This window comes from Canis lupus, chromosome 6 (assembly GCF_011100685.1).
Source record: "Canis lupus familiaris isolate Mischka breed German Shepherd chromosome 6, alternate assembly UU_Cfam_GSD_1.0, whole genome shotgun sequence".
Lineage (NCBI taxonomy): Eukaryota > Metazoa > Chordata > Mammalia > Carnivora > Canidae > Canis > Canis lupus.
In genome coordinates this window covers 4,652,387-4,665,556 of record NC_049227.1, presented here as the reverse complement: position 1 = coordinate 4,665,556, position 13,170 = coordinate 4,652,387, and the positions used below count along the sequence as shown (strand labels likewise).

The following is a 13,170-nucleotide window of genomic DNA, read 5'->3' as shown; positions in this document are numbered from 1 at the left end:
TTAAAGCCTTTGGTAGCTGGCCCCCACCAGCTCAAGCAGATTATCACTGCTGACTCAGCTCCCTGCCAAGGCCAGAGGCACACTCCCTTTTTTCCTGCTTGATTTGCCTAATGGAAGCTGACAGTGAAGTTCAACCCTGATTGTCAGATTTCAGTAGGAACCTCAAGGGGGGAGAGGAAGGCAGACATTTGAGGAATAAAAATAGCTCACATAATGAGATCCTTTATTTAGCTGAACCACTTTTTAATGACTCACCTCTCCCTCCCTCTTCTCTCTTTCTCTCTCTCTCTCTCTCTCACACACACACATGCACACACATAGTTGTCCACACAAATGTCTGATTTTCAAGTAGAGCTTGCCTAGAGCCCATAGGAAAGAGGCTGTCCGTCCCGGACCGTCGGGGTCTGCAAAAGGGGATGTGATCTCATGGCGGAGCAGGGAGACATTTGTCCACACCCCTCCGACCAGCCTTCCTTTTAGTGATCCATTTTCCAATAGGTGACCCAAGAAATTGGTCTGGCCAGCAAAACCCAATGTGTGGGCTGGCACTCACGGCCTTGGCTGCTTCCTTACCCATCTGTGCTCTGGTTCTCAGCTGAGGTCTGGAAGGTCTAGTTAACTTCTCAAAATCTGAGCTCCTCCTCATCACAATCAGGCTGACCTCTCGTGCAGAGGAACAAAATGGCACAGGGAAACTTCTAGACACCACCTGTCACACCGCATCTGGCAAGAACGTCAGCGCCTTCTCTCCTCTGACGGGCAGTCTTCTGTGACTTTTATAGGAAGTCACTCAGTAATTGTAAGCTTGGGATTAAAAACAGGAAGCTCTAAAACAGGAAGCTGGGCTTTCATAATGGGAGGTTCTGGGCCACCTGGGTGGCTCAGTGGTTGAGCATCTGCCTTTGGCTCGGTCGTGATCCTGGGGTCCGGAATCGAGTCCCGCATCGGTCTCCCCTCAGGGAGCCTGCTTCTCCCCTTGCCTGTGTCTCTGCCTCTCTCTCTCTCTCTCTGTGTCTCTCATGAATAAATAAATGAAATCTTTAAAAGGGGCGCAGTCCCGAGGGTTTGTGAGGGCCGGGCTCCTTTCTGAACACTTCATGCACACAAACTCAGGGAAGCCTCCCCACTCTTGCCCCCCATTTTACAGATGAGGCAGCTGAGGCACAGGATAGTGAAATTTCTTGCCCAAAGTCACCATGGCATTCATCCGTGGTGAACCTAGACTTTGTGAAAGAACTGAAGAAATTGCGAAGGCTCCATAAATATAAGACGTTAGTATCCTGGGTCACATGTGTGTAAAGATTCTTTCATAAGGAGCTAATAACAAATGACAAGAGCAAAATTCTGTGTGGGAGGGACATGGGCCCAGATCCTTAGGCCTCATTGTGCTTTGTCCCCTATATGCCTCCCTCACCCCATGCTGACCAGGAGATGCTGAAGGTCACTCTGCAGTGACCCCCTTGTCCTGAAGGTCCAGCTAAACACAAACCTTCCCACACTAGCTAATGTCTCCAGAACAGGCTTCTAGAGAGCAAGTCTGGATCTACTGCCTGAAGCCAACCCTGCCTCAGGTATCGCTGAACCCTGAGGGGAAAGGCAAGCCAGAAGGTCACTCTAGGAAATTTAAAAATTGACTTGTGGAGTGTTTTTCTGAGTGGTCTTTTCCCCCGTTTGGATATAGACCACACTTTCTGCTCCTCATCTATCAAAATATCTACTGAGAGTTAGTTGCCATTTTTCATGGTGATGCTTTGCCCCCATTTGTCAACATTTCCACCCCGTCTCTGGTTTCACAGAGGACTCACCTGAGGCACAGAGAATTGATGTAAGTTGCCCAGGATAGAGGCAGCCAAGGAAGGCCTGGTGTCCAAAGCCTGAACTCTGTTCACTGTAAAATGCTCCCTCCTTATGTGGTCAACATAGAATACGAGGCATAATGAGGCAGGGAGGAACAAAAGAAGAAAACCCAGTTAGTGACCCCAGGACCTTGGAACTTACTGTTCTGCGTTGACTCCTATATTTTTTAACATGCCCATGTGAGGGAGCCACACAAACCACCACCCCAGATGCCTGTATTTCTCACCTCATACATTTTCCTTAAATTTATCTTCGTGTCTCCACCATAGGAGAATCTTCCGTTTGATTCTGAGGATTCTGCACAGCAACTCAGCCCTGGCCAGCCTGCCCACCTCTCCCTTCCGCTCCTGCAAAAGAATGATCTTCATATACATTCACGTTTGTTGTTGAGCAACAGTCTATAAACCTATGCTCTGCTCATTGCCACGCAAAGCAACAAAATCACGCACTTTTTAAGGTTCTCTGTGCAGCTATTCAAATTAATGTCTAGGGGCACCTGGGTGGCTCATTGGTTAAGGATCTGCCTTTGGCTTAAGGCATGATCCCAGGGTCCTGGGATCGAGTTCCGCCTCGGGCTCCCTGCATGGAGCCTGCTTCTCCCTCTGCCTGTGTCTCTGCCCCTCTCTCTGTGTCTCTCATGAATAAATAAATAAATAAAATCTTTAAAAAATAATTAATTAATATTTAACTACTTTTACAAGGCAGGCATGATTTTTATCAATCCCCAGCTTCCCATCGTTGGTGAACTGTTAATTTGGAACATATGACCAAATAATAACATCCATTGAAGGATTCCCCAACTTTTGCTCACTTCATTTTCCATCTGCTCCATGACCAAGTGACTAGAAAAGTGGCCATCAGGAGGCTGGTGACAAGACAGAAACAGCAAGAGAAATCTGCAATCAATAAAACAAGTGGGACTCCTATCAGCTCCTCACCTGCTTGGCTCATTCACTTCTGATCAACACCTGCCACGGGCTTCTGCTCTCTCCCTGTCAGGGGGACAGACTGACCATCACCAACTCTGCCCATGAGACCCCAGATGAATCCAAATGAAATAAAAAGCATGCCCACCCAAACCGAGGGAAGGGGCATGGGAGTGGGTTACTGTCGTTAGTGGTTGAGAGATCTCAAGACAGTGAAAAAAGATGAAAGCCACATAAAGTGTATTGTTGGGTAAAACAGGAATCTTAGCTCAGAATATCTAAAGAGATGCAGGGGTGCAGAAGTTGGCCTTCTGAGAAGAGCTCAGAATAGACTCCGGACTAGAAGGGGAATAGAGGCTGACAGAGGGAGGAGAAACAGAAGCAAAGAACTTAATTGAACATTTCCTTGTCCTCAGAATGGATATGCCATGAACCCTTCCCTCTATGCTTATACTTAGGGAATGGAAATGAGGGAAGTTCTAGGATGGAATCCAGGAAGCACCTGGATTGAGTTTGAAAAGAGAGTTTGGGAGGATCCAGGGAGAGAAACTGGGTGCTCTAATAGGTGGAATCGTTGACAGATGGGATAATTTCGAGGATTTGGGTGAGACATAATATTGTTTTATCAATAGATAAGAGAGAAGGAGGGAGGAAGGGAGAAAGGGGGGAAGGAAATAAAGGAAGAAGGAAGGGAGGGAGGGGGGTGGAGGGAAGGGGGTGTTCCAAGTGGCGGAAAGAAACTCAGCATCCAAATATAAAGTGAAGTAAAATGTGAATGTTTCTGAGTCATTAATAGAGTTTTCAAAAAAAAGGAGAGAGAAATTCTACTTCATCTACATGTTTGAAACCTTTTCCCTGGAGTGGGCATTATGCTCAAGAAGGAAATGTAGTCCTAGTATACAGAAGTGCTTTGCAGACCAGAAACTTTATATAGTTAGGTTAGGGTGAATTGTTTTTCAAGTTTTAGAATTAGTCTGTAGAAAAAGTAAACAAGTCCTCATTTGGGTTATGGAACACCATGATTGTGTTTTTATCTTGATCACATAAAAGTGATATTGTTGGAGAGTGGTCGGAGAACAGAGTTAGGGATGGAGGAAGAAGAGGCCAGAAGGCCAAACTGACGAAAAGGATCCACTCTGATGGCCTAAAGTCAGGCATCTGCTAAAGTCTATGCAAGAAGAATTAGAGGTTTAAATATAGTATTTGGGGGCACCTGGGTGGCTCAGTGGTTGAGCATCTATCTGCCTTTGGCTCAGGGTGTGATCCGGGGATCCTGGGATCAAGTCCTGCATTGGGCTCCCCTCGGAGCCTGCTTCTCCTCCTGCCTGTGTCTCTGTCTCTCTCTGTCTGTGTCTCTCATGAATAAATAAATAAATAAAATCTTTAAAAAATAAGCAAATAAGTATAGTACTTAAAATTGTCAGCAGAACGGTGAGGAAAAAAATCCAAATCATAAATATCAAATGTCAGGACTGAAGAGGTTCCTACTGTATTCCACAAGGAGTAAATAGAGTGATCCTGGAGGGAGAGGGAGGCAGAGCAAGTGACCAACACGGTTTTCTTTTACAGTATCAGGTCAGTGTATCTGCTTTACCATCGACAAATTAGGAAATGTTGCTATAAGCGCTTTATCTGGAGGAGAAACAAAACCAAGGGAAGTTGAAAGTTCTAGCTTCTGTGGTTAAGAATGGGAATCAGAAGACCATTTCCCTTCTGTTCAAGAATTTTTGAACTATTTGTTTTCTTCCCCCATATACATCTAATATTGTGATTAAAACTTAAATGAAAAAAATTAGATCATTCTAGCAAATGAAAAAAAAAATTGAAGAACTATCATTCTCCCCTGGGAAATTGTGACTCACCTCAGGATAACAGATTTATTTGCTTCAGACCAAATGTGAGAATCTTAAATTTTGCACATGACTGGAATTTTTGTAAATTCAGGAAAACGCAGCTGTGACTCTCATGCTTTACTTCTAGCTTCTGTCTCACTGTATGTATGAGTTGCATGCTTTCCTGAAGACCTCCTAATCAAAGGTCTAAGGCACCATGAAGTTAGCTTATCAATAACCCTTCATCTCATCTCCCTCATAAAGCTTATCCAGAGCCCATTGCTTAAGATAAATGTCTTTTCTTTTCTTTTCTTTTGAAACATTGGCAGGGGGAGAAGCAGGCTCCTTGCAGGGAAAACCCTCCCCCCCCAATGCTGGACTAGATCCTAAGGACCCCAGGATCACGACCTGAGCCCAAGGCAGATGCTCAACCACTGAGCCACCCAGGTCCCCAAGAAATTCATTTTCTTGTTTCTGTTCTCTTTCCATGTGTGTTACAGACCTTCAGATAGCATATCAGTTCACCTCATCCAAAGACTTCCCATTCCACCTATCGATTCTGCTCTTTCGTGCTCCCTGCAACTGTCTGCTCCTGACCATTATCTGCCTCATCATTGGCAGGTTCATCTTGTATTCACTGTCTTACTTTTACTTCTTCTGGGACCTGTCAGGTAGTGTCCTTTGAAACTACATTGATGGCAAGGAAGGAAACCAGCTGGGAACTCAAGTAAAAGTTTACCCCTTGCTAGTAGTTGATTGTATGGGAAAAGAATATACATGATCCAGAGAACCAGCATCTATTGAACACTCTCAATACTATGGTAGGTGTTCCATAGGAATGATCCACTAAATTCCCACAAGCAACTCATGATAAAGGAATTGTTTCTTCTCTATTACAGATAAGAAACAACTTCATTAAAAGTTAGGCACCTGTCCTGGCCATACTGTTACTATGGGGGAGTGCCAAGTTTGACCTTAGGTCTATCTGGCTTCCCGTGTCTTTTAAAAATATAAATCTGATAGTAATTTCATTGTGGCTGGCTTTCCACATAAGACAACTTACAGTGAATAATAAAATGGGGATCAATATAGCTGTATTCCAACCAGCTGGCTTCTAGGCAGTCGAGAACTTGGAGTTGGTGCCATACGTTGGCATCAGGAAACAATCAGCAGGATTGAGGATCCAGGGATATTGGCTTTCATCTAGGCCCTAAGACCAAATAGCTCTTTGGACTTCAATTTTCTCATTTATAAAATAAATCATTTTTACTGGATGATCATTAAGCTCTCCTCTGACACTGTCGAATCTGTATACTTGAAAGAAATAAGGCTCATTAAAGTTATTGTCTAATTCAGATATCTTGCAAATCACTGTGGTGAATGAGGTGGAAAAATGGATTTTTAAGGTTAAATAGTAAGATAATAATTGAACTAAAAATAAAATCCTCACATTCTAACATTTAACTTGTTACTGCATGGAATGGAGTTAAAGTACTATAGTGTATTTGTCAGCTCTGGGCTGCCATGACAAAAAAAAAAAAAAAAAAAAAAACACAGACTGCATGCTGTAAGCAACAGAAATATATTTCTCATACTTCTGGAAGTTGAGAGAGCTAAGAGCAAGGTGCCAACAAGGTAAATTGTAGGTGACCACTATCTCCCCATGTGCTCATGTAACCTCTTTTTTTTTTTTGTATGTGTGCAAAGAGAAACAGAGAGAGACAGAGCCAGGGAGAGAGAGGGAAGAAAGGGAGAAGGGAGAGGAAGAGAGAGAATGTTATCAGTGTTCTTTTCTTACTGTGACACTAATTCTAATCCTATAGGATCAGAGTCCCACCTTTATGTCCTCATGTAACTTAAATTACTTCCCATCTCCAAAGACAGCCACGTGATAGTGAGGAGGGGTTAGGACTTTAACATATAAATTGTAGGGGGACACAAACATTAAATTCAGAGCATTAGAATCAGGAAACAATGGCCTGAACCTGTGAGAGCTGAATTGCCAAATTATCTCCCTCAAAGAAGAGCAAAGGAAATATCCCAGTAAAAGCCTTAAGTTGTAAATAATGCAGAGCAGTGCTTTCTCAAACTTTAGCATGCATAAGCATCACCTAGAGAGCCTGTTTAGATGTATAGTTTAGCTGTGAAATTGGCTCTCAAATTACCTGTGAACAGAGCAGAAAGGAAAACATGCTGGTTGTACACTTTTCATTGTCCATAAGAAATTTGATATAAATCCCTTAGGGGAGCTAAGTTTTTGCCATTGATTAATTCTAAAATAAATGTATCATCTCTATGATAATGAGAATAAGTGAATGATGCTTGGAACAAAATCCTGACAGTAAGTAATAAAGCTATTTCTTAGAGCATTTCTCAATATAAGTTGAGGCTATAATGTCAAAACCAACTCAATAAAATCATTATTCTGGGATTATGGATTATAGACTATTTCAAAATAAATGTAAATTTGTTTCTTCCAAATGCATAGAGTAATTAAAATTGGGCCAACAAAACATTGTCTAACAAAAATCCTTGGGGGACCTGCTTTAATGAATAGATAACACATCTTCGATAAGCATGATTTAAAAAAACAAAAAACAAAAACCGAAGGTACTTCTGTAAAGCTTGAAGAGTTGTTTGTCTCCTAAGTAGTTTAATCATTCTCCTGGGGCTTGTGTTTATACAATTAATTTGCTTAGGAACACTTTTTTGTTTTTGTAGGCCAATAGGTTTTACCTAGAAATAGGGATGTTAATGAGAGAAGACAGGCTGTATGTATAAGATTCAGAAATCCTATGTCCTATAACTTTTATATCTATTTTATGCAGCTGGCCTCTGATGCCTGTCTTTATGGTGTGGTTGAAGGGCTGGTTGGTAAAATATCCATAAGAGTTTGCTCAAAGATATGTAAGACAACAGATTACATTGGATGGGGCATAGTTCTCTGATCCCAATGCTTCTCCATAATATCACTTAAAAATGCCTCCACACAAGTGTTTTGTGCTAGCCCGGGCACTGTATATCTCATCTCTTTTCTGAGCCAGAGGAGATGTGCAGATATGAGGGGAAAAAACAAAGAGAAAACAACAAAATTTCATTGTGTTTGATTTATGGATTTGTTCTACTTTGGGAGTCTCAGAGGCGTTCTTTTTTGATAAGGGCCATAACCGATTAGAAAGTAATGAACTATGGAAAAGAGTCCAAAGATACTGAGATTAGATCTCCATTGAACTGAAACTGGTAGGACTTGTATGAAATGTCCTCTTGCTGTCAGCTACACAAAATGTGGTTGCCTCCCTGTTGTCATGTTCTTTACCTTCTAAGAGCTAGGTTAGAGAGCCAGAAACACCAGCAAAAGGAGTGAGCATGCCTTTGTGCTTGGCAGTTATGTTACCTATTTTAAGTAATGTTACCTCTATTAAGCCATGGGAGTGGGGTGTATGGTATTACAACCTTCCCAGGAGCAATATTTATACTTCCTATACTTCAGCTAAATGACTAAATCTAATCTAGTCACTGAGATCAAAAGTGTTCACAGATAATGTTTGCCTCCTCTTGAGGTAGATTCACCATAAAGATTTCTGATGGACTCCAAAAACACACACAGAATCATATTGTCTATCTTTACATCACGATTGTCTTGTTAGGGCATGTCAGTGGAAATCCAGCTCAGAATTAATATGTATCAATCACTTCTAACTTCATCAGTCACACCATAGACAAGTTTATACTTTGGTTTTGTGCTATTATATATACCTGGAAAGACATCTTTTCATCCATCCATTTATTCAAAAAGGCTTCAACTTCATACCGAGATTGAAATAGAGAAACTAAAGCTCATCTTATTTGTTCTAATTATTTATCCTACAGTATTTATTTTGAAAAGATAAGCAGAGTACAGAAATAGTTCTAGTTTTCAGGGGCTCTGGTGGGCAATCCCAGCAACCCTTTTCATATCAATATAATTGATAAACCTCTAGGCAGACTCAGAGTGAGGGAGAGAGAGAGAGAGAGAAGGAGGGAAGAAGGGAGTAGAGGAAAGAAGAAAGTAAGAGAGAGACAGAAAATCCAAATTATCCATACCAGGAATGAAAGAGGTAATATCACTCCAGATTCTACAGATAATAAAAGGATGTGTCAATAATTTCAGCAATTTAGGTAACAAGGGCCAATTCTTGAAAAAGCACTCAAGAGTAAGTAGATAACCTGAAGAGTCTTGTATCTATTATAGAAATGGAATTTATAGTTTAAATCCTCCTCACAAAGAAAACTCCAGGCCAAGATTACAGCATTGGTAAGTTCCAACAAACATTTAAGGAGGAGATAATTCTAATTCAACACAAACTCTTCCAAAAAATCAAGGAAGGGGGAATACCTCCCCATTCATTCGATGAGGCTAGCATTATACTTACTTCAAATCAGACAAAGACATCCCAAGAAAAGAGACCTGTATACCAATATCCCTTATGAACATTGATGCAAAAATTCAAAACCAAATTTTAGCAAATTAAATTTAAAAATAAAAATAAGACATCATGAGCAAGGAAGGTTATCTCAATAGTACAGTTTTGGTTTAACATTATTAAAGGAATCAAAATCAATTCACCATATTAATAGAGGAAAAAAAGGAAACTCATCTGAACATCTAAATAGATGGAGGGAAAAGCATTAAAAATAAACAGCTTATCTGCATTTAAAATAAACAAACCTCTCAGCACTATAGGAATACAAGGAAATTTCTTCAATCAGATAAAAGGCCTCTAAGAGGAAGCATAGACAAGGATATCTTCTCTCATCACTTCCACGCTGTATGTATTTGGGGTTGTAGCTGGTGCAATCAGGTACAAAAAAAGAGTTAAAAAGCATCCAGATTGGAAAGGAAGAAGTTACCAGTCTTTATTCTCAGACAACCTGATAATCTTTATAGAAAACCCAATGGAATCTACAAAAAGTGCTACTAGATCTAGAAAGTGCAAAGTTGTAGGATCTACAATCAATATACGAAGATAAATTGTATTTCTATACGAGCAATCAGTAATTGAAATTAAAGAAGTAATACCATTTAAAATAGCGTCAAAGTACGAAATATTTAGGAATACATCTGACAAAGTGTGCAGGACTTGTATATTGACAGCTACATAATATTGCCATGAGAATGTAAAGAAGAAATTGATAAGTGGAGAGTTATGTCATATAAGATCTAGAGCTATAAAGCTTTTAGAACAAAATATAAGAAAAATATTTTTACTTTTGCATTCCATACTTTAGATAGGACACTGAAAGCATGATCCAGTTTTTTATTCTGTATGTTGGTAAATTGAACACCAATAAAGAATAAATTTAAAAAAAATAAATAAAAGAAAAAAATTAGACAAATCGGACTTCATTAAAAACTGAAATCTTTTGCTCTTCCAAAGACACCAATGAAAATGAAAAGACAAGCCATGAACTAGGAGAAAATATTTGTCAATCAAACATGTAATAATACATCATATATATTATTATATATAATAATACATTATATTAAATATATTAATATAATGTTCATATATAAAATGATATTAATATGACATAATTACATATATAAATATATTAAGGATGTAATATATATTATATATTATTCAGACATGCAGATAGAAATATGTACAAATAGGAAAACATTTTAAATAACATTAGCCATTAGTGAAATATAAATTAAACCATGGTAAGATGCCTATTACATTGGTGAAAAAAAATAATGACAATGTCAAGTGCTAATGAGCATGTTGAGGAATTGGAACTCTCATGCACTGCAGGTGGGAATGTAAATGGAACAATTACTTTGGAAAGCAGTTTGGCAGTTTCTTTAAAAGTCAAACATACATTTACCATATGAGCCAGCCATTCCACTCCCAGGTATGAATCCAAGAGAAAAAAAAAAGTATGTGTCCTTTCAAACACTTACACATGAATATGCTGTGAAGCTTTATTTGTAATAGCTCAACACTGCAAACAACCCAAATGCCTGCTCAGAGGTGAGTGGATAAACAGAAGGTGGTGTAGTCTCACGATGGAATACTACACAGCACTAAACAGGAATGGGCTCCTGCTAAGGCAGAATCATGGATAAATCAAAATAAGTGTACTGCGTGAATAGTGGTAGATGAAACAAGAGTAAAAATACCAGATAGTGAAAACATCACTCCAATCAACTTGCACTGTCCACACTTTGAGGACTGACCATATCCTATTTTGAGCTAATGAGTGATTTTCTTTTTGAAGTTCTTATTTTAATTCCATCTGGTTAACATACAGTGTTATATTGGTTTCAGGTGTACAATAGAGTGATCCAACACTTCCATACAACACCCTGTGCTCATCACCATAGGTGTGTTCCTTAATCCCCATTACCTATTTCAACCATCCCCCTCTCCCCCTCCCTTCTGGTATCCATCAGTTTGTTCTCTAGAGTTAAGAGTCTGAGCTAAGGAGTCTTTAAAAAACAAACAAACAAACAAGCTAAATTTGTGTTAATCTGGAAAGCCATCAACCCACCTTTGATCCTTTGAACCAGTTGGATGAGTCCATGTATCCTAGCTCCTGCCAGGTGACCAAGCTGAGCCCCCTAGAGCTGCAACACCATAGCCTAGAGCTCATGGCTACTGCATGGACTGGGCCTCCCTTTCAGATGCCCTACTCTCTCCCAAATCCTATTGCCACCAGCTCTCACTTGGAGATCCTGGAGTTACAGCCCTGCTTTCCACCTGGTTTTTGGCTTGGAAATTTGCTTTTGCCCTTGGTTTCTCCCAGCATTTGATGCAAACAGTCCTCAACCAGTCTGAGCTGGCTTACCTCTCTGCCTTCCTTGTTACCAGGTTCCTGATCCTGACCCCTACCATGCAGAGAAAGCCAGCCCTGGGTCTCCTGTGATATCAGGCAGGTAATTAGTTAAGAGTGTATGCACGTTTCATCTGAGTTTGTATTGTCTATCAGGTTGTGTGAAATATATATGTTCATCTCCATGCCTATTTAACACAAAGTCCCTATCTCTAGGGGTAATGTGCCATTTTATCAGTAGTTTTCCATCAAGTGAAGATCATAACATCCTAATATTCTCAGTTCTGTTCCTCAGTTCCCCAGGGAATCCCTTTTCTCAGGTACTAATCTTGGCAGCAGTGCTCATTAATATGATAAGGCTCTCTGGTTTTAAACAGCTCTTCAGACCCAAACAGACCATAATTGAATGGAAGATTTAATTGTTTTTTTCTCAGCAAACAATCAGGCCAGGAGAGCAAGGACACTGCAGACAAAACAGCACCGTTCGACTCTGGAATGAAAGGCGTGTGTTTCCATTCACTAATAGGCAGAAATGTCACTGGATTGCAGAAAGGCTGACTCGGGTCTCAGTTCGGAGGAGGGCACTATTGAATGCTCCCTTCTGGCTGGCAGACAGCTCAGCTGAGTGGCTCTCTCTTCCGCTGTCACTCCTGTTGATTTGCCTTCAAGGTGGTCATTCAGAGGGAAAGAAAAGGCCACAGTTTGCATTTCAGGCCCAAAGATTTAGCTGTGACCCCCATCCAGCCTCAGCTTTCAGCTGCATGGCTCAGTGAAGCTCCAGCAGAAGGGTGGCACACCTTGCCTTACTGTTGTCTTTTGTTCGCATTAAGTAAGATCATCACACAGAGGGATAATAACTGCTTCCCACCCACCCACCTCCCCGCCAAAATCCCACAGCCAGGGGCATGGGTTGGATGCATCGGTAGCTAGCCCAGGATCAGCCAATCCCATATTTCACTACACAACAACTTGGTAAATCATCTTTTTAACCTTATTGAGAGTTGGCATCTCCTCTGCTTTATTACCTTCTGCCTGACTTTGCTCTGTTCCTCCGCTGGCACTCAATTTTCCAACTCTTTGCATTCGAGCTGGAAAACTTTGTAAAACCTGAATTTTCAGCTTTTTTTGCTGTTGTTCTCAGACAATGCGAGAGAGCCTGTCTGTATACGGTATAGATCATGTTTGCTGCCATTTTGAGGGACTTAGAATCATAGAGCAAGTTTATAATATAGTTTCAGGAGAGGCATGCCTCTTGAGCAGGGAGCAGAATGGGAGACTGGACATGTTTCTAGCTATACTGGAATCAGATCTCCATATCTGGAGAGGAAACAAAATCCCAGAATATCACAAGTGCCTAGGTCTGTGGTGGAAGGAGTCAAAACACATCTTAAAGCCAAGTGACCAAAAAAAAAAAAAAAAAAAAGTGACTCTGAACATGCCCAAATTCACTTCTAATAGTGATCATTAATGAAAATAAGATCAATTGCCCCTCTGTAGTCTGGTAGAGATTGCTAGAAGTTTGTACAAAGTTTATGCATTGCTAGAAAACCAATATTCCTTTCTTCATGGATATATTATTCAGAGTCCATGTAGGAAAACAATTACATTTCTGTAACTAGTCTCATTGATACACATAACTTTCTTCTTCACTTCCATTCTACTATCCCTTTGTCTTTATTCAGATTCCAAAGTGGTTAGAGTTCTTGACCTTGTTGATGATATGAAACTTCTTTCCTGAT

The 13,170-nt window shown here is 40.4% G+C and overlaps 2 long non-coding RNA genes across 5 annotated transcripts in view; one reads left to right on the top strand and one right to left on the bottom strand.

The window, feature by feature from the left end:
* Positions 1–208: 208 nt before the first annotated feature.
* LOC106558872 lies at positions 209–6,381 on the bottom strand. Of its 3 annotated transcripts, none has more exons than XR_005360316.1 (5): positions 6,211–6,381; positions 5,679–5,929; positions 2,084–2,204; positions 1,806–1,905; positions 209–804 (listed from the first exon to the last, which is right to left on the bottom strand). It is a non-coding gene; the product is annotated as an uncharacterized LOC106558872 (long non-coding RNA). The 3 variants fall into 3 exon arrangements; XR_005360317.1 differs by lacking the exon at positions 6,211–6,381 and having other exon boundaries at positions 217–404; positions 574–804; positions 5,679–6,175; XR_005360315.1 differs by lacking the exon at positions 6,211–6,381 and having other exon boundaries at positions 5,679–6,174.
* A 109-nt stretch (positions 6,382–6,490) lies between these two features.
* LOC111096187 overlaps positions 6,491–13,170 on the top strand; it is a 59,631-nt gene continuing 52,951 nt past the window's right edge. The window contains exons 1-3 of one of the 2 annotated variants that reach the window (XR_005360313.1): positions 6,491–6,956; positions 10,927–10,982; positions 11,470–11,534. This is a non-coding gene — a long non-coding RNA (uncharacterized LOC111096187). The remainder of the gene's footprint in view (positions 6,957–10,926; positions 10,983–11,469; positions 11,535–13,170) is intronic. The other variant, XR_005360312.1, reaches the window with a different exon arrangement.